The following is a 21,373-nucleotide window of genomic DNA, read 5'->3' on the forward strand; positions in this document are numbered from 1 at the left end:
CCATCTTGCCTCTCCGCTTGCAACGATGCACCGCCTCGATGGCCGCAGTAGGGGGATCTCCAGAGCCTTGGGTGCGGCAAGCGTGATATGTCAACGAAGGTGTGGAAGCGGGCATGTAGGCGCCTGACGAAAGCACACGTGCCTACAGCGCAGCCGCCTAACTTCGAGTAGATATGTGAAATATTGGTTCAAATCAGTGTCTTACTTTTCAGTCGTATAGTTGTCAATAGAGACATTTAGCATAACGCCCTCAACCAAACCACCACTACCAAAGTCAACTATATATATATATATATATATATATATATATATATATATATATATATATATATATATATATATATCATTTATTAACCCTTAACCCAGTCGGAAATAACTACAGAACATTTTTTGATGTTACGACAGAATTTCTGTGCGGTTTTTGACGGGAAACCTGTTGTAACAACAGAACATTCTGTCGTAACATCAGAAGTTTCTGTAGTTACAACAGAACAGTGCTACAGAACTTCAGAAAACAGAAATATCTACAGAGAAGCTACAGAACTACAGAACAACCTGATGGTTACGACAGAACTACAGGATATTTCGTCGTATTTTTGACATAGTTCTGTAGTTTTTTTTCCACTGGGAAGGGCCCCTGTTGGGGTATTACATAAGTGGGAAGCATAAACAAAAATAGATACAGAGCGAAGGTCAATATAAATACAACAAGGTACATAAAACATATAGATATATATAGGTTGCTGTTCTATACTCTCGGGTAAGATTAGCTCAGGGACAGTTTTCTGTCCCTATGTAGCCAAATCTACAGAGGCCTATACGGAAGGTCACAGTGTTACAATACAATAAATAGTTCAGGCACATGTGGCCTCAATTACGGCTTCGGTTTGACTTCGGACTTTTCTAGCTGCCGACTACACAAATGTGTTCATTTGCACCTCCCATGTCCTCCGTGAATTCGTGTCAACGCTCTTACGACTTACGGGGTCAAAACTAGCGCATTGTGCGAAACCGTGCAGAAACCGGCGGGAAGACCCAGTAGACGCGGCCCGCGCACATCTTCACGTTATTCCCGACAGGCGGCGCAGACATCGGTGCGTGCACGGCGTACCGTACTGTTGTTAATATGCTGTATACACACGCTGTACTGGTTAACATGTTAGAGTAATCTTTCTGTAATTACCATCATCACCACCAGCCGTACTGCAGGGCCAATGTCCCTGCATGCATGGGCGAATAATGAAAAATAGGTGGCGCCACATTAGCGGCCGCAAACTGCGATGCGTCGACAATTTTTGGGTTCTGTGCCTCCATGGTTGTGGGTGCCGGAGGAGGCTAGGCTACACCAGAACCGCGTGACCAAACATCATTCCCCCTGTAGGTGTGAATGGCACGAGGTTGAATCAAGGGGTCGGAACGTTTTAAAGTGCAGTTTTTCTCGCCAATAAATCGGTACTGAGCTGAGGGGGGGGGGGGGGGGGGCGTATTCATTTAGAATTTTTCTACAGTTGAGTCACGTGCAATGTCTCCGGGGCAGTGGGCGGCTGTCCAGCCGAGCGATGGAACTACATCGTCTCTCGGTTGTGGGTTATCGTCTGGTGGGGAGAGGGCAGCGGTTGCTTGTCTTATCGGCAAGCGAGCAGGCGAAGACTCTCCATCGGGCGCGGACCATCTTTGAGTGGGCCCGTGTAGGGTGCGGGAATGCTCAGCGCGCCGCGTATGCGCCTGGGGGACACATGTCGTAATTATTCGTTTCTTTTTCATTTAGGCATGACGTGAGTCGCGACAAAAGTGGCAGGTGGTAGGGAAACGAACTGTACCGGTAGAGACAAAAGTCTCTGGACCGCACGTCTGGCGATTTTGAACCACGATGTAAACGAACTATCACCTTATTTCTCTAGCACACATGTTAAGAACTCAAACCCAACTTTCATATGGACAGGTACGGTCTGAGACTATTCTGGCCGATACGACAATTATGCGATTTGGTTGCATTTTGCGTGGTCCACAAACTTTTGTTCCCTGTAGTACCTGTCAAACGTGCGCCTCCGCCACCCGCAGTCCGCCTAGCGCTGTAGAAGCCCATATGTGGCCATTTTCGTTCTCTTTTTGGTCAGTGACACATTTCCCAAGCGTTTCAGCACCAGGCTGGGGGAAAACTTGTACCCATTGAAAACCGGTCGGTACCCGGAGGCACCAGAGATTGAACCTGATACCTCCCGGATGCATGGCGGATGCTTTACCACAAGGGCACCTATAGCCGCCGCTGCTTTCCGACTGAGTCACTATAGGCTGCGTCATTTAGTTGCACAACTACTGTGCAGCTTCTTTGTCGAGATGCGATTAGTGCCGATTAATTTCGTCAAAAGGTGTCAAACGCGTCGTTGTGTTTTGTATTTCTAATGTCGCTTCCGGGTAGCGTGATGTCATCCGCTACTGCCTGCGTCATCAGGTGCAGCGACCAATAGCAGAAGAGCGAATGAAACGAAAACGTAATGAATCGGAAGAAATTAAAGGCCCACTTGTCGTTTCAAGACACACAGACAGATACGCTGCGCAAGAATCCTCAATGCGGCCCGCCAGCTGCGCGGAAACGGGCCATGGTATTCTCCAGTGACTTGCGCACGCTGTTCGCTCCTCCTAAGGGTCGTTTTAGAGGGGATCCCAATTAGCGCTGATTTTGCGTTCCGTTCCGACCTCCGGTCATCCTGCTTTCTTGCTTTTCTTCAGGTATTGTTGCAATAAATTTCTGCTCATCTATGAGTCCGTTGTGGTTCCCAGTGCTGTCTGCTCACAATGCTAACAAAGGGGCTAGTTGGTTGGTCATATTTGGAGACATGCGCTACTAGCTGCACGAGGAGAAAGATACCAGACATTCTTGTGTCGCGGCTTGTGTCTTGTCTGTTCTCTTGTGTAACTATATATTGATACAAACTAACTATAGTCGACGACGAAGCGGAGACAATCAGTGGCTAGTTGACGTAGACGATGAAGTGGTTGCTAGTTGGCGTAGACGACGAAGTTGGTTGCCTGGAACCGCGCTCAGACCGCTGCTCGCACCGCTCTCGGACTTCGGCAGTCTTCTAGGCTCAGGACGTTGCCCGGACGTTTGGCTGAATACCCGTTACAATATGCAGTGCCCATAAGTCTCAAAAACAAAGAAAAACGTTTCTCACGTGCTCGCTTCTTTCAACATGTATGGCCGAGCGTGGAATATGATGTCGTATTCTCTCACAGTGTCCGCCGTCTTCCTTTGGCGGCCTTGATTACGTTATGTCAGTCTTGTGGTGCGACACCTCTGCTTATTTGTGGATGCCATCCTTTCATTAATTCTGTGCCGCTTCCAAACTTCGCCGTTTCATGAGGTTGGTGTCCAGTGGCCAGTCGGCCTGCACCAGCCGTTAGCTGTAGGGGCGTCCTGCGGTATTTCATGTGCAGCAGTGTTGCAGACGCAACGTGATGAGAGACCCCGCCGGGGTGCCGTAGTGGTTACGGCGCTCGACTACTGTTCCCAAGGATGCGGGATCGAATCCCGGCCTCGGCGGCCGCTTTTCGGTGGAGGCGAAAAGCAAGGCGCCCGTGTGCTGTGCGATGTCAGTGCACGTTAAAGGACCCCAGGTGGTCGAAATTCACGGAATCCACCACTACGGCGTCTCTCACAGCCTGAGTTGCTTTGGGACGTTACAACCCACAAACTAGCAACGTGATGAGAAGAATCTATTTATAGTCATATCGGCACCCATGCGGGATGCGCCTTTCCAGATGTAGCAACCATGTGACACCGTCGTCGGCGTTTCGTTCCACTGAGGTTTTTATATCGCATGGTAGCAATATAACTCCAAACTGTCATGAAAACAGGTAGTGAAACCCTGCCCTAGGCCGGAACATTGCCAGCGACAGCCGTACGTCGTCTCGCGGCCTCAGAAGAGCGCCCACGTGGACTGGCCCCAATCTCGTTATCAGACGCGCCGAATTCGCCAGGGCTTCCGCTTCCGGCATTCTCATTTATGGCTGCTGGCTTTGTGTGAATCATTCAGTCTAGATTGGTGTGTGCTTTTTTTTATTTTTTTCCTTCAGTGCCTAGCTGTAAATCGGTAATTGCAATGCCAGCCAGTGCAGTGCCAGCCAAGAAATTTATGATTGATTTCGCTGCGTATACACGCGCGCACTCATCCCACTATTTGTTCGTGAGCGAAGCGCACAGGTCGTTCAGCGCGGAGATGAAATATTCTCGCGGATGGCTAAGGAATATTAACGATGCAGCGTGTGTAGGTTCGTAGATTGCGCAGCCTTGCGGATCATGCGTTCATCCATTGCTCCGCGAGTTTGTGTATACGTACTCGCACAGCACGGAACTGTGCACATCATTTCATCTTGCACGTGTGCGCTCCACATCGCCCCCTCCGCAGGCCCCCTCCGTGGTGTCTAGCGAGTCTCGCGATTGAAAGGAGTCCGCAGTGTCCCCGGTAGCATTACGACGGCGGCCGGTTTGGGTCTCTCGGATGCCCCCCGCTGTTCCTGGGATTCCAGGAAGTGAGCCATTGCGGCGGCGCGGCATCGAGTCTCGTTGCTCCGTTTCACGGCCGGGCGTGCGCCGTCCTTCTTCCGAGAGGGAAAAAAAGTGACGTTAAGAAGGACGGACCGGGAAGGAAGAGGCGTCCTCCCGCTGCGTCGTGCCCTTATCGATGGCGTCATCGGTTATACGGTGTGTTCGCGCCGTCGTGGGGGTGTGGCGGGGTGCCTAGATGGGAATTTATGTCTCGCAGATCGCCTCCTCAGATTGGCCGATAGCGCCGTGTCAATACAGGCGCGGGAGTAGAGCGCGCCGCGCACCCCTCCCCCCCCCCCCCCCACACACACACACACACACTTACACACATCTCCCATCTTAATCCGCCGAAAGAGTTGGAGGCCATAAATCTCCGCCGCCGCCGCCGGCTACCGGCGCTGCGGTTCCATTAGGGACCGTTTGGAGAGCCACCATAGCCTCGCCGTTCTTGCCGCCTTGCGTGAGGGCCTGCCATTGAGTTCGTTGCGTGACCGCGGAACCGAGACGTCCGATAGGACGAATGCCGCTCCGGTATGCGCGGGCATGCGTAGCGTTCGGCAGAAGGGCGGTGTTTAGGGTGCTCTTGTGAAGAGAACGTCACCGCTCGCTGTGTTTGCGTGCATTATACCATGGGTTCTCCGTGCGTGGGAACCGACCCAGAGACTTCGTGGTGCGCGTGAGCTCTGTAGTGAATGCGTTGCAAGGAGGGAAGTATCGCGCATCGTATGTGACGCGCCGTTTCTCTTTTCATTATTTACCACGTATAGCTGTTTTTCGAAGGAAAGACTACGCCAGAACGCTACGGGATGTCGGTCAGTTGGGTGAACAGTGTCGCTCGTCGGTGGCTGCGCTTATCTTATTAGTACTCATTGTCCCTCTCATTGGTCACAGCGGTACCGCACATACTGCGAACAAGAACGCGTAACGAGAAGCGTCTCCGTGACCGCCGGTCTCGTCTGGCTCGTCTCTGTTGCAGAGCCGCTGCTTTTCAACTGTACTTCCGTCTTCATGGCACGTTTGCAACCGCCTGGGGCTTTTCGGCGAGCGTCGCGCGTTTGTTCAAGAGCATCTCCGAGCCGCTGCATCGCTTCGTGGTGCGATATTTTCTGATCTTTGTCCCCAACCGGGCCTAGCTTTAAGCCCTCTGCATGCTGTCCCTTCTTTGTCCTGGAGATGGACGAAAAGCCTTTAAATCCCGTCGATTTCAAAGAATTCCTGTCAATTCACTGGTTTAGTTTCCAGGGTTTAACTTCCCAAAGCGACTCGGCCTACGAGGGGCGCCGCAATGGCGGATTTCCAACAATTTCGACACCTGGGGCTGACGCCTTGCGATTCGCCTATGTTACAATATAGGCGGTGCAAGTCGGTTGACCGTTTTGTTCGCTGGCCGCCCGAAAAATCTATTGCGGAACTGTAGCGCGGGAGTTAGAAGCTTGTTACGGATGCGAGCTTCAATGGCGAGTGTGCTACAGCTAGTTAACACGCGTGCCGTTCCGATTCGTATTCTGACGTGCCACCGGTCTATTCAGCGTGGCAGGCGTGCGAATACAGTGCGAGGGGGGGGGGGGGGGATGAAACGAAGACTGCTCGTGTTTCGACCGGCCTTGTGCGTTTCAGGTTCGTAGGGGCGGCTTGAACCCGCGGACCCTTCCGTCCCATTTAGCAGTTTTAACCGAAAAAGCCCCAATTTAGTGACGCATCATTCGTGACTCGTGAGGCATACTACACAGGTTCCGTCTCGCTGAATGTATGTTCATCTCTCTCCGCTCTTCGCCGGTGGCCATAGGCAAAAAGGTCATAAGGTTTCCACCTCGCAGCAATGGCCGCCATGTACCTTCCTGCACTTTATACGTGTTGTCTGTCGTCCGGAGGAGGCCGCCATGTACCTTCCTGCACTTTATACGTGTTGTCTGTCGTCCAGAGGAGCTGAGTAGGAGTTTTAATTAATGGGCCACTTGCGGGTTGTGTGAATCCGGCTAATTCTCCACCTGTTGTTCGCCCTGTCCTTAATGTACATTTTGGCGTCCGGCTCGACGATTACGACTTCGACCTCGCATGTGGACCGCAGTCCAGCCGAGTGCACATTCTGGTCGCAGTTCAATTGGATTAGGCTGTCTTTGTTAGAACGGGCATCGTTTGAAGTTGTCGAAAAGCAGTGACCAGGGTAAATCCTGGCCGCCCTGACCGTGATGGAGACGAAAAGCAAGGCGCCCGTGTGCTGTACGATGTCAGTGCACGTCAAAGAACCCAGGTAGCAAAAATTTCCAGACCTCTCCACCACGGCGTCCATATAGCCTTGGTCGGTTTGGGAAGTTAAACCTCATAAACCAAACCGTTTCATAGTTTTCGCGAAATGCAAACTGCATATAAGTGTCAGTTGCCAACCTGATTTATTTACGTTGCGTTTTGAAATCGAGGGAGGTCATGTGTTCGACCCCGGTCACGGCGACTGCTTTTGTAGCGAAAGCTACATAGGCCACGAATTTGCGATTTCGCTGTGGCGGTGCTCCGAGGATGCACAGAACCGTTGCCTAGCGCTCGCCGCGTCATCTGACAATCAAGAATCAACCAGAAAAAGTAGTGATGCCTCGTCTTTAACGTAACAACAACATAGCTAGACAACTTGACTAACTCGGACTTGCAATCAAGATTAAGATGGCATAGCTGAGCTAAGCCACTGCTAATTCTATGTTGGGCCGGTCTCCTCATATATATACAAAAAAAAAAAAAAAAGTCTCTACCGGGAATCCAACCTCCATCCCTCGGATCCCCAGACGAGCGCTTTCTAAGGAGACATCCCTTTCTTGCTGTCCATAGATTGTCCCTGCTGCTGTCCCTAGACTGGTGTTGCAACTGTGCATGCCATGCCAAAAAGAAGAAAGGAAGAGAGAGAAGCGAGCAAAAGAAAGCCATTACTATGTCAGTTTATCGTTGTCTTGACAGTTGTTAAGCTGTTGTTGCCACAACGCCCGATTTGATCGTCTCATCAAGTGAAGGGGGTCGTTATGGTGTGTCGCGCTATCTCCGAGAGGTAGTAGCCGCTCATCGTTTTTTTTTTTTCTTTTTTTTTTTTCCACGTGTTTTACTCGCGGGTATTTGCACATGGTAAAGAAAAAGCGCGTAACGCAGGACCTTGTGGACACGGTTTTGCCAGTCCCCTTATACCGACAGATTTTCAAAGATGTAGCTGGTTAAGATGTGTTGTGAGAAAAACGTGGGTCATGCCTGCAACCAAGACATCCTTCTTCCATCTACACACTGGTACCCTACCTGTTAACTTGGTTATATCAAAAAGGAATTATGTACTATAGGGTCCAAACTGTTTCCTCTGTAACAAATCAGAAACAATTGAACACGTTTTCATGGATTGCAATAATGCTATTTTTGGGGGGGAGGGAAGAGGGAGAGAGGAGGGTTGGGGGGGGGGGGGGGTTTGGGGGGGGGGACGTGTTACAGCGTACCATTACGAAGAAGCTTCCTCTTACACCGCAAGGTATAATATTCTAGCCCGTTCACTACCATTCAGTACCATGCGATGTCATATTCTTGTTGGAACTATGGTGCAGTGATGGATTATCGACATTGTGACACTGGAGTGACATCTGTGTGAATACTTTGTTGAGAGCATTGTAAAAATCCACGATGTTTTGAAAGTTGCAGACTGTGGTGCTGAAACAGAGTTGATCTTTAGGAAGTTAGCACAAATGAAACGACTCCATTTTTCACGGCCGGCAAACGGCCTGGTGAACTTCTAAATGTACTATATGTACTGTATATTTTGTAATTATGTACATTTAGCAATAAAGAGAGAGAAAAAAAAAAAACTGCGCCACGCCCGAGATTCCTTTTCCTGCGTGAGGATGATAATAGTGATGATGATAGGCTAGTCAGCGGCGCATTTCGGGCGAACGTGTACTCAGCATTGGACAGGATTGGATTCGACTAGAATAGGTTGGACTCGATTGGATAGGTTTGGATTGGATTGGATTGGATTTGACTGGAATGAACTGTACTTGATTGGACTGGATTTCATTAGACTGGATTGGAGGGGAGTAGGCAGCCCAGCGCCAGGCACACATACTTTCGCTGCGTATATCCTGGCCAAGCTGAGCTAAGCCGCGACCAAATTTCCGATAGAGGTTATATACAAGGCGCACTCATACTGTGTGATATCAGTGCACGTTGACGAACCGCAGGACGTCCAAATTACCCGTAATTTTCCACTCAGCATACCTCATAGCCCACTCTATGGAACATTACGCCGTGAGGCAAACCAAACTGAACAAAACCACAACTTCAAGATTCCAAATACAGCGAAGATTGTAATTACTATCTTAAAATATGAAAGAGAGAATGTCTGTGAAGGCCTCAAATTTAGTTACGTTGACATCAGGTAAGATAGACAAGTTTTATTTATGCGAAAGCATTTATAACGCTCACGAGGCGCCAAACTTGAGACCGGAAGTTGCTCGCAAAATATGATCCCCGGGAGTGGTCCCTGTCGTGTGGTCACATCAGCCGAGAGAATAATTTATGGAAATGAGCGATGAAGTTGAGCTATAAAACAATTAATGAAATATAATAAGCTATAAAAATGAAAAGCAAAAGAGAATGCATAGATACAAAAATAAAAGTTTTGATATCAAAAAAACAACGAAGCGCAGAACGAGCTCATAATGGCTCGGAATTGACAATGTCCGATTTCGCATTTCCGCGCGTAGGGAGACTTAAGCGAACCCCTCAAATTTTTGAGCTGGAGGTTATATTTTTTTTAACCTTAAATCGCCATGTTTCATGGCCCCACGGTGAAGTACAGAAAACAAGCGAATAAAACAATAAGGAAAAGTGAATCCTGTTCATGTCAGGACTCGAACCACCATCCTTCCCGTCCCACAAGCGAGTGCGCTAACTACTACTCTACGCCTTTCCTTTACTGATTGACTACTTTATGATAAATGGAGCATATCCAGCAAATAACACAAGCAGGGATGTGCCAGATATCCGTTTATACACAACACTAAAGAAGCTTCCTCAGTGCAGCCAGTTTGTCGGACAAGCTTCAGCCATTCGGGCGGCTCGGGCTCAGCTTTGTGAACATCCCGCACATATATGTCACACTGCCAATGAAATTTTCACGCGTAGAGCGAACATTTTCATCGGCGTGACTGGCCTGCTTCCTCGCCCTTCATAGGCTGTGGAGGCTCACAACCATTGTCACGTCGTATGGTACTTAAATCACCCTCATTTTTGGCTGGTATATGGCGAATGCCATGAATCGTGTTAACGTTCTCTGAATGACGCCCCAGTAGAAAATAGCACCTCAACAATAAATAAGAGCGTGTTCTATTGTTTCAGGCTTCTTGCACAGACTACGCTTGGTTGACCTAGGGACAACAAGGATACCTTTCTCACGAAGCCACGTTTTTGCTTAGAGGGTGTTTATGTGCACTTTAAAGAAAATAACAAGGTATTTAAGGACATCTTGTCCTGAGCCATCACTGTAACCCATCCTGTGCAGAGGAACCGTCAGCATCAATACATCAATTAGGTCACTGTATAATTTCTTTCGTTTCACATTGCTTAAATATTGCAAAAGAGAAGCCTACCTTAAGCATGCCGAATGAGGTTACAACTCTCGACAAATACCCTTTCAAGGCTGCGTGTACAACATTGCTACATGAAACAACGAACTCCGGCAAAGCATATTTTAGACACGCTTGTATGACTGTGCGCGAAAACGGGTCTTTCTTTTCGCCCAAAACTAAGAAACGATGTATAATTTGCCGAACAAACAAGTAAGACAGACCGAGGCCCCTGCTACTGACCGAACTGAAAAGGTTTGTGCTACTACACCTTTCCTAGCTTGAACCCCAAATGAAAACAGCGAGAACGCGGTGCATCTTCTACACATTAACACGCGACATGAGCAATACTTGCAACGTGCCACACTTTTTCCACCAAAAAATGTTGCACACTGTCGCACGGGCGAACACTGAAAGGTCTCTATCTTGCTTTGCCTTGCGACCTCTCCCTGGCAGCCTGTTCCCATGTTAGTTTGTTTTCGCAGCAACAATAAAGTGGCACGCATATTTACTAGGAATAATTGACCAAGGCATGTTCGAAATAACTCGGCGTGCTATGCCACTTGCCGTGCCAGACGCCTGCACATTTTCCCCAATTTTTCCCTGCTCTTCTGTCATAGCCTGAGTCGCTTTAGGACATTAGACCCCATAAACCAACCAACATACTCCTAGTTTTCTTGCAGTACTCTATCTCAACGTTTACTACGTCTTTAATGCTATCATAATCTTGCCAGAAAACATGCCGCCTGCGTGACGTCATGATTTTCACTTCGCGTGATGGAAGCTGTAAACCTGCTATTTTCTTATTACGCTACCTGGATAAACAAAAAGGTTTATAGATATAGAGCGACGGCGATATCGGGAAAACCTGTCTCGCGGATGGTCTTACAGGAATGCTATCCGTAACGCTATTGTTTAAAATTATACGTGTGGTACAACCAATGTAAACTATCTTTAGTCCGTCAATAATTACGGAACCAACGTTTGCAGATTCTAGAAGGGGGAAAAGGATACCATGCGAGACGCGATCAAGTGACTTTTCTAGGTCTACCTGCAACAACTGTACTCGGCTCGCCAAAGCGTCACAACATTCTAGCACACCTGTTTCTAACGGGAATATTTGTGAACATTCTGCGACCTTTTATCCCACAATTGTCTCATGGTTTCCCTTCAAGACTCTTTATTTCTATTTGCAGCCTTTTAACTAGTACTTTCGTAAGTATTTTATAATCACTATTAGACTGATTGGGCGGTATACGCGACTGAGAGCACTTTCGTAACATCATCAGTTATAGGCATGAGAACCAAATAGGCAGTAAAAATGATGGAGGTACATTATTATATTTAATGACGCGGTTAAAACGCTATGCCGTCCCTCCGGGGTGGTGCAGTGGTTACGGCACTCGACTATTGGGCCTAAGGATGCGGGATCAAATCCCGGCCTCGGCGGCCGCTTTTCGGTGGAGGCGACCATCAAGGCGCTGGTGTGCTGTGCGATGTCAGTGCACGTTAAAGAACCTCAGGTAGTCGAAATTTCTGGAACCCCCTATACGGCGTCTCTCGAAGCCAGAGCCCCTTTGGGACGTTAAACCCCAAGCCAAACCAAATCATGAATTATAGTCTTTATTTCTATCATCCAACGTGAGTGCGAGAGTTTTTCCAATACTAAGACGTTGCTATTTCGTCATCTGGAAAATCGTTTCTGACCATGGAACCAGCTTCGCTTTGCTGCTGTTTCTTTTTAAAAGCAGTTCTGCTGTTTTTGTGTCGGAGTGAGGACACACCGAGAAATGTAATGTAATCATTAATTAAAATGTCGAGGAAAAAAAAACCCACCGGAGTTGCCCTTTGAAGTACTGTGTTGTGTCCCTTGAAGAGATGCACGTTTTCAGTCTGCTTACTGTGGAAGGCGTTGCGTTGTACGTACTTGGCCACGGCACAGCTTGCCATGGCAAGTATGGGCGATCAGTGATGCACGGTAAAGTGAGCTGCCCCAGGAGCTATACTTGATGAAATGCGAGCTAAGTTTATGTAAGCTGCTTTGTCATCACGCAGTGGCCCTTCTTTCCTGCTGCGTGTGCGTACGACGTAAGCGTTTCTTTCAGGTGCAAAGCGGTCGCGTTGAATAAAATGTTGGCATTACAGTGCATCCGGTTTTCCTGAAGATTTACGGTGGCGCTGCTTTAGCCGCGTAATTTTACCGCCTCCGCGCGTTCAGCGTAGTCCATATATACACTTTACTTTCCAGAACATCGCGGCTATATCAGTGCTTTTATGTCTTTTTTTTTTTTTTTTTTTTTTTTCACGTCTGAATTTCGGAGCAAGTCGTCGCGAGTCGACTGCCCCTTTTAGAAAACGGTGTGCTTTGAGAGAGCGTGGAAGAAGAGGTGAAACGGGTAGAGTAATGAAGCTTGCGAAATGAGCTTGGATCCATGGACTGCGCCTGCAGCCATCCTGAATGAGGTGGTGGTAAGAAACTTTTATTCATAAGAAGGTCAAAATTATTTAGCAGCGTTGCGGGCGGCCTTCGGTCTGCCGGTTGTGGCGTCCAGGCCTTGCCTATAAGCCGAAGTTGGGCCATCTGGCTCGGTTCTGGACAAAGCAGCCTCTCATTGCTGCGGACTGCGCATCGTTCGGCTGGCCTGCATACTAGCATCTCCAGTCATGAATCGAGAGTGGCTCCTCGTCGGACTGAGTTTTCTGTTCGCGTTCTGCCTGCGGGCCCGGTGCAATGCAGGCGTCGTGAACCACGTGGCTACTGAATGAAAGCAGCTGCTCTTAATTGTTAACCTTTACTGGGTGAACAGTGCAGCCCTTATTCAGGGCAAAAATGCTGCTGCTTGTGTTTCACTTCACCATTCATACCCCCGAAGGCCTCGAGCTTATGCGTAATTGATGCATATCGCGTCTAGTGACCGCCTCCCCGTCTTTTTCTGCCGTGAAAGTGGAGGAGACAAAAGACACTGGGCCACGTGCATCGGCTCAACCCAAGGGCGTGCTGTGGGAAGAGCGCGGCTCCGAGAGTTCGACTCCGCGTACGGCAGTCCGTTTCACGTGCAGTGATTTCCACCTCCCGACTCTGCCATTTTCCGGATTAGGTAGCGCCTACAGGCGGTCGTATCTCTTCCTCTCTATATTAGCCACCATGAAGAGGCACCCCTTCTCTTGTCGACGCGTTCATCCTATAAGTGCTATATTATATGTGCCCTCTTCTGTTCTGCTCGCATTGTCTTGTCGGAGTAGCCTGTGGCGACTATTTCGCTTTGACGCCATTTACAGGTATATAGGTAGGTAGGTAACAGGTTTATTGATTCCTGGCAGAATCAAGTGAGGCGGGAGAGAGGGAGCAGGACGACGATGGGCCCTCGGGCCGCTCTGGCCCAGCCCACTGCCCGAAGCTCTACCTCCGGCTGCGTGCTGCGCAGAGCAGCCTCCCGTCGCTCTTGATGTTGCGATTCCTGCCATGGGGGCTTGGGTTTATTAGGGCAGTTAAAAAAAAATGTCACTAGCATCAGCTCTGTGCTAGGACACAAATGGCAGTGGGGAGAGGTTTCACCATGAGTTATAACGGAAAGAAGGAAAGGAGTCGTGACCATGGCCGTTTGATGTGCGCCGCAATACCTGGTCGCCTTTCGGAAGGGTTTTAAGCGGGGCGGGGCACAGTAGGTGAGCATTTCTGTAATGTAGGGTGGGGTCATGGTAACTTAGGTAAAGTCCGGTCTTCGTTTTGCCTGCACTGCATGCATCGTCGGCGCCGCTCGCCCTGACGTCATTATACTGAGCGAACGTGTGTGCGAAGGGGCACCAATGGCCTGCAGAGGAAGTGAGCGCGCAAAGGGATGACAGCACTATATGTACGTGCCGCCCACCGGCATCTCATAGAAGGCGCGACCGTGACGCTGCGGCGTCGGAATAGGGGGCAAAGGCTCCCAATTTTGGGCCTTACGCCGACTACGACAAAGCAGTGCACTCGGCGCAAGGTAATTCATCGCTCAGTGGCGGACTCCACCTCCCAACACTCAGTTACTTTAGCGAACAAAAGGCAAACGCTATAGCTGTTGGTGGCGGAAAGTTAGGCTTGGATAAGGTGACCACAGATGGCAATATGGAGGTGGAGATATGGAAGAGACCTTTGGCCCTGCAGTGGGCACGAATGATTCGGGTCCCGTAGCTCTCCGTTTTTGCTTCTCCGAGCGCCTTTGCTTTGACACGGCATACTTGACTCGCGGAAGCTGCCTTGCGTCGACGGGACGTCTGCCAGAGTCCACGGACGACGGGACGACAGCGAAGGAGGGCATCCTGCTTCCCAAGCGCCTCCTGAGGTCGGCTACAGCTGGCCTGGACGCAGTCATCCGGACAAACGTTCTTCGTGGGAGGCCAGCGATGACGCTGTCACACTAGTCGCGCACTTGGAGCAGAGCCGGAGAACGTGGGAAGTTAGACTCAAAAACAAGCAACGTGTTCACCAAAATAATGTCTAAAGCGCGTTTCGCAGCCCATGCGACTTACCAACTCTTCTCTCTAGTCACGGTTCTACCCGCCAGCTTCTCTGGCCTCGCAGACCAGTTATTCGACTTATGCATTATGTGTATACAGACAGCATGGTGCGTTGGGTATAGCGCGATGTCCTTGAGAGACGTGTACGAGGCGGCTTGAAAATTCTGAAACCCTTCTAAAATAGACCGATTGAAAAAGACTGCCATTGGCTGTAGCCTTCCTGTCTTCTACTTTCTTTTTTTTTTCTTTCTTTCTCGGTCGCTGTACGATGCGCTGCTTTGGCCTTTAAGTATGTCGCCTTGTCCAATGCGTAGACAGAGCGTTCTCTGTCTACAACGTGTCTTTTTGCCTCTCGAAAGTTCCACTACGGACCGTTCATTCGGCCGCAGAGTGGTTTCCATTTTGGGACTCCTTTGCATGCGTGTCACGCGCGAGCTCACCCTTCTCCTCTTGTCCGCGTTCTACTCGAATGGCTACGTGCACTCCGCTTCCTTGCGTTTTCGAATGCCCTGCCAGGAATTTGTTTGCGTGCGGGACGGCAAGTTTTTCTGTTCCTTTTCTTTCCTCCCTTTTCCGTGCGCATCCGAGTAACATCCGAGGAGACCGGTCCTCCCTCTGTGGAGCACTGGATTGTTGGCTGAAAGGGCTGAAGTTAGCAGGTCGTTGAAAGTCGCGTGCTGAGAGCCGGTTCAAGCACCTCGGAGGTGAAAGCCAAGAGTGTGCGCCGCTATCTGTGCGCCTACGTTCAATATAACGTTCAAACACGCGCGGCGCCTCCTATCTGAAGGAACCGTAGGCGTCTGCGTGAATGCTCTACCAGTGATAGTGACTGCACACTATTTGGCCCGTGTCTGTTTTTGAGATTTACCTCGTGTTTTTTTTTTTTTTTTTGTGTGTGTGTGTGTCCGTGTATTTGCTCTTTTTCTACACCTGTATGCTTCTGCCGTCCTACTTCCATTTTCCTTCTAACCGTTAGATCGTCTATGCCCATTCAGAAGTATACGCCCTCATTTTCCCCATTATTCCCGAGGTCGGGTACAGGCAGGGATTGTGGCGGCATGTGCACGCTGTTCTTGTCAGCTTTTATTTTTGCCGAATGTGCGCATGAAATTAACGGATCCGGCACCATTTCCGGCGTTCGGCTGGCAGCATTTTGTAACGGCATATTCTCTTCACAGATAAGAACGCTGACTGCATTCGCAGCGCATTTTATCCTATAGTTCTTGACACCGTTTTAGTAGCCCGACGGCGGTTATCACAGGACCATGTTGACGACAAGGTCATTTGCCGCCGTTAGACGCCGTAAGCCGCGTACACGAGGTATATCCAGGCGAAGCCACAGGAGCGCGCCTGCAGTGATTAAATAGTCGGCGCACGTATACGATACTCCGGTGGTTTATAGCTCCTAACGTTGCAGCAGCGGTGGCGTTCAAATTAAGTAAAGCGAGTAGTCACACACTTCCCTTTCTATCGCGCCGTACCTTCATTTTAACGCTTGTCGCGTAAGTTTCTTTTTTACATCCTCCTTTTTATTAATGCCCGTAAGTTAAGCCTTGATAAACTCTTTGAAGCGAAAGTTTCACTACGCCATGTATATCCGACGCCACCGCGTCGGGCGCTGACCCCAACTTGTTCCCCGTCTTCTTTCGTCGTCTTCTTTAAATAAAAAGCTTTGCTACGTGTAACTATTAGTAATGAAGCTTTCGCTTACCCACTATAGTTTTAATCAAGCTAAACCAAAGGCGCAGTCCCTGTGCCCGGCAAGTCTGCGAAAGTGCATTGCCCGATGATTTATTACAGGCACAAGTGACGGCCTTTAAAGTTTGTGAATATGGAGGCTAATTAAACCAGATATTGAAAGGGTTTTGATCCGTAGAGGCGGCTGTAATATTTCCTTTAGGCAATTAACAGCTCTACCAACTGAACGAAGACTTGTACACCGAAATATATGCACGCGATGGTTAAATTGTGCGGATCAAGGTTTACGCAGCTGTGTGAAAATCTGAGATGCTCAGTATGAAGTCTTTTCATGGGATTCGACCGGACGTGTGTGTGTGTGCGCGCGCGTGTGCGTGTATGTGCGCGTGTGTGCGTGTGTGTATGTGCGTGTGCGCGCGCACTTGTGTGTGTTTGTGTGTGTGTGTGTGTGTGTGTGTGTGTGTGTGAGAGAGAGAGAGAGGAGAGAGAGAGAGATGCAGTAATAGTGACCTCAGTCTTGTCAGAAATTTCCGAACATTTGGTCGGTCGTTGAGCCGTTTTTCGAGAAGAGGGGGATATGTGCTTGGAATCAGATTTTCGCCTGGTTGATGACGTAACCCTCAACTCCCCGGTGAACCACGTACGGTACACTGTGCGCAAAAGTGTGAACAATCATTACTGCGCAAACGATTTTCCTAACTTATTTACGACACAGAATTACCAAATAGTAAGCTTCCCGATGTGTGTTGGGCTGCTTCAACATCCCTCTGTGCAAAAGACTAACCGTATGTGAAAAACTATATACCTATACGTAAATTTTCAGCCTGCGTGTCGCTACTTCTCTATAGGTGGCGGAATGACTTTCATTTCTGCCAAAAGTGCGAGAATTGGGCCTAGTTGGTTATTCATAGTGGTTTCGCCGCGCTAACATATAGAACGTTCTATGTGTTAGCGTGGTGAAACCACTATCATTTCTGCCGCTGGTTTGTCGCGTGTGCCTTATAATGTGTGAGCTTTTGTCACTAATAGCCGTTGATAAATTAATCCCGTTATCTATTTTATCAAGATGCTGGGATGGAGCTGTGGTACCTACGATAATTGGTGTAGAAGAGCATTGCGATATTGAAGAGAAAGGGTGAGAGGACCGATTCCTGCAGGTTGTCCGTGATGGAAGTCGTCCGAGTGGAGATCTACTTGAAAGGAGGTCTTTTTACCCGCGAGAAAGTCCCGGATATAGCTGTAGGTGCGGACTCCGGCTCCGAGTTCGTGGATGTTTTCTAAGATCACATTCTAAGATAGCACGTCTGTGGCGTTTTTATTTGGTGTGTCGTGCTAGGCAACGGTAATAAATATGCATTGCTTCACAACCAAATTACGCCATCTGACAGTAGAACTGTCGAGACGCGACCCGGATTTAATTGCGCTACAAGTCAGGCAAATAAATGCCAAACTTGCTTGATATCAGTTCTTTTCATCGCGTGACACTCACGGGGCCACGATTTTAGTCAAGCAAAGCATTACTTACGTTTCGAATTTTTTTAATTCGAGAGAAAATTAAGCGTGAGAAGGACGGGATGACGAAGAAGAAACGCTTAGATTGACGGTGACTGGCTGCTATAGCTACCTGATTTTGTTCACCGAGGAAAGCGCAGATTTGTAGGTGAGGCCGTTCCAACGTGAGTAAACCAAAAAATTGTGTAACGTTCTTGCCCACTGACGCATCGTGATTGCTATATTGGCACGCCGCTGTGACTGCAGGCAGTTGAGAATGAGTACTGGCGGCCTTGCGTCAAGCTTCAGCTCTGTTTATTGGGGACAATCTTGCGCTAACAAATAGAAACTCAGTGACCGCAATAACAGCAAGTATACGGTGCGGACAAAAGTAAACGGAGCGTGCTGTTTCGTTCGGACATTTATAACGTGCTGCCTATTTTTCGCTGGCAGCCGTGGTATATGTGCAGGCTGGTAGTAGATGCTAGTACACTTTCACATGGATATATAATGTTTTGTTATATCCAGCGCCGAAGGCGTGATTGTCATTTGAACGAAAAAGCGTGCTCCGTTTACTTGCGTTCGCGCCTGTGCACGTTTTGGCAGCTTGGACCGACGAACAACACAATCTCGATTTCACTCGGCCGCACTAAATTTAAAAGTGGTGAAGAGCTTTCGAGATAAGCCACGGAAAATGTACTTGTGGCAATCTCAAACCCGATGGAAGCAGCTGGCCGCAGCTGCTATCTTTTCAGAGAACTCTGGCCGCTTCTCGCGTCGCAAAGAAAACGATAGGCACGTTCAGGGGGCTTCGTGTTTTTGCAGGAACGATTGCAAAAGTTTGTAGCAGCATTTATTCCGCAGATTGGGTGTCGGTGCTCGCGTTGGACCTCGTATATTGTCGCACATGGTATATTTGTTGATGTTAATCGCACGGTGTGATGGAGGGGGCCACACATTGCCTTCCTTCCACAGTGCAGTCGAGTAGTGGTCGACGCCCGTCCTGTATGTCTGTTCGCACTTCGTTCAAGCTGCTCTAAAAAAGACTGATTTACTCGCTCCGATTCCCTGATTTCGCAGCTGTCGCGTAAGTGTGGGTTTAAACTCGACGTTGCAAGCTTCGCTTTGTGTGCGCCGCGCGCCCACGTTCGCTCGCCCAGCCGCGTGTTTCTGGAATGCGTGTGCGTCACTGATAGGCGGTCTCACCGTCTCCCATCCATTGTTTGATCCCCCGTTGTGTGCGAGCTGGTCGAAGCGATGGCAGCTGTGTGACTGTTCTGCCTTTGCTCTGTGCGTTGGGCGCCGGTGGTGCGGAGACGGTGGTATGGAGGGAGAACGGATGATCTCCAGGGAGACGTACGATGCGGAGTGGGCACTCGCTCTTTTAATTGGAAGAAATGCAAAATAGGGAGAGACAGCTGCTGCTTCGTGGAGTTCCGGTACAATAAGCTTTGAAGTGATGCTGGTTAGCATCGAGCGTCTACGGTATCATATCACCACGCCGGGCAATTTCTGTAGCAGATATATCGTCGCTGAAGCTCCTTTTTTTTTTTTTTTTCCTCATTCTTGGTTTTCCATGCGTACATGGCAACTTATTGAGCGCAAGATTTTGCTATATAGCCACAATGCACTCAAAGCCTACACAACCCTGAGACGCGACGTCTCATGGTTCTGTAGGTTTTGAGTGCATTATGGCTGTATAGCGAGAAAAATCGGTTAAAATACTTTAGCTTCTATCGCGCGATACCGACAACACTTCACTTTCGAACCCAGACCTGCTCGCGTCTCCAGGGGCCCACGACTTCGCTTCACCTGGGACACTTCATGTCTGCTGCTCAAATAATTCAGTTCTCAGTTAACAAAAATTATATATGCACCCGATTCTTCGGAGAACAATTTCAAAATGTCTTAAAATGGGGAGTTAGATTTAAATACAAAGAAAATATTGCCAGGAACGAACTCTCTGCCGTGACGGACGTAATTTACAGTAAAATATTTCTAATTAGTGATAATTAAATAAAACTTAATTAACCTTCTAATGAACCCTGTTCTGTAGTTATTGCAGTTCGAAGCCATGGGCAAGGCGATCCTTTATCAGTTTTTAAAGCGAAGGGTCTGTAACTCTCCTGCACGAAAACCCGGCGTATTTTCTGAACAAAGCCGGAACTTCAGCGCATCAGACGCGCAGGAGGCTGAGTAAAAAAACGTGACGTTCGCTGAAGTGGTGTTATTTGCTCTGACGACGGCGCCAATTAAGAGTGCCTGCTGCACTATGACACAGAATTTTAGTTGATTAGCTACGCAATTAGGTGATCCTTTAGCGTAAATTACTTCCGTCGCTGCCGATACTTCTTGTTTTTGGAAGTTTTCGCTGAAAGTTTCGGCATCTATATATCTCTATACACCGCGCCGCTCAGAACGGTAACACCCTACAGGGCCTCCCGGTCACGCATCATTTGAGGCGCAGTATGTAGGCTATTGTGTTCTCGCTTCGATTTCACCTCACCCATGGTGCGATGCCATGGAACCCCGGGGACGATCGTGGTGCACACGGACAAAGGCTGCAGAGAAACCATTGCCACACATGCGAGGTCAGCTGTTCGGAGCGGCACTATAGCGGAGCTGAGGAAAGCGGCATGGAGAGTGTAATCAGATTTTATAGTTCAGCCAACTTTTGCTCCGCCACATTGCCCGCTGGACTGATTTTTACATCTGGATGTACGAAGAGCTCCGTGGCGTCACCTAGTTTTTCACTAAATACGCGCTCCTACCACATTTGAAAAGCAAAACGTCAAACAGAGGAACATGATGCAAATGAAAGGAAAAAAAAAAAAAAACAATATATAGTAGTCTCAAAATATTGCATAGGGCAAACGGAACTAATACATGGTATCGCGAAAGCAGAATGGCTACTTTATAGTAATTAACCCGAGTATGATGTGCGAAAGGTTTTGCTCATGGATGGGAGTTGGAGACGACGAGGTGCGCAATGCAAGAGGCGAGAACGTGCTGCAGTCCGCATACGGAGCGACTGCAGGGGCATCGCTGCCGACGGCTCGACGGCGAGCTCATTCTTTGCGCTTGGATCCTCCAATTGCTTGCTGGCTAAGCCTACATCATTGATTGATTAACTGTCAGTACTGAAACCATCCTAATCCTGAAAATGATTGACAGCTGCCGCGGACGCACGCATGGACACGTCGGCGAGTCACTCCGGTCGTTACAATGTCGGCTGCCTTGTTTGTAGTGTCTCGCTGGAACTGCCCTAAAAAGAAAATAAAGGAGGAAAGCTTTAAAAACTCATACGGTTAAATTTACTGAAGCGACCGTAGTATAAGCCGCAGCTTTCACTCGCGGTTGTACTTATGCTGAGAATTTAATTAAGTTGAGTGTAGTAACCTGCCAACTTACTGTTACTTCACGATAGGGAATGTCAGCTGTCATGCTGTGTATGTTTGCATCGGCAGGTAGTGGAGGTCATTGCATCTTGTACAGACAGCGGTTAGTATTTCGTTTTGCATTGTGCAAGGCCGCGCCAAGCTTTGTTTTCTAGTGT

The 21,373-nt window shown here is 48.8% G+C and overlaps 1 protein-coding gene across 2 annotated transcripts in view; it reads left to right on the plus strand.

Annotated features, from left to right (window-relative positions):
* LOC146196234 (unconventional myosin-XVIIIa-like) overlaps positions 1–21,373 on the plus strand; it is a 199,476-nt gene that overhangs the window by 31,291 nt on the left and 146,812 nt on the right. The gene's annotated exons all lie outside the window — the stretch shown is intronic.

This window comes from Amblyomma maculatum, chromosome 3 (genome assembly GCF_055883805.1).
Source record: "Amblyomma maculatum isolate TAMU_Amacu chromosome 3, ASM5588380v1, whole genome shotgun sequence".
NCBI lineage: Eukaryota > Metazoa > Arthropoda > Arachnida > Ixodida > Ixodidae > Amblyomma > Amblyomma maculatum.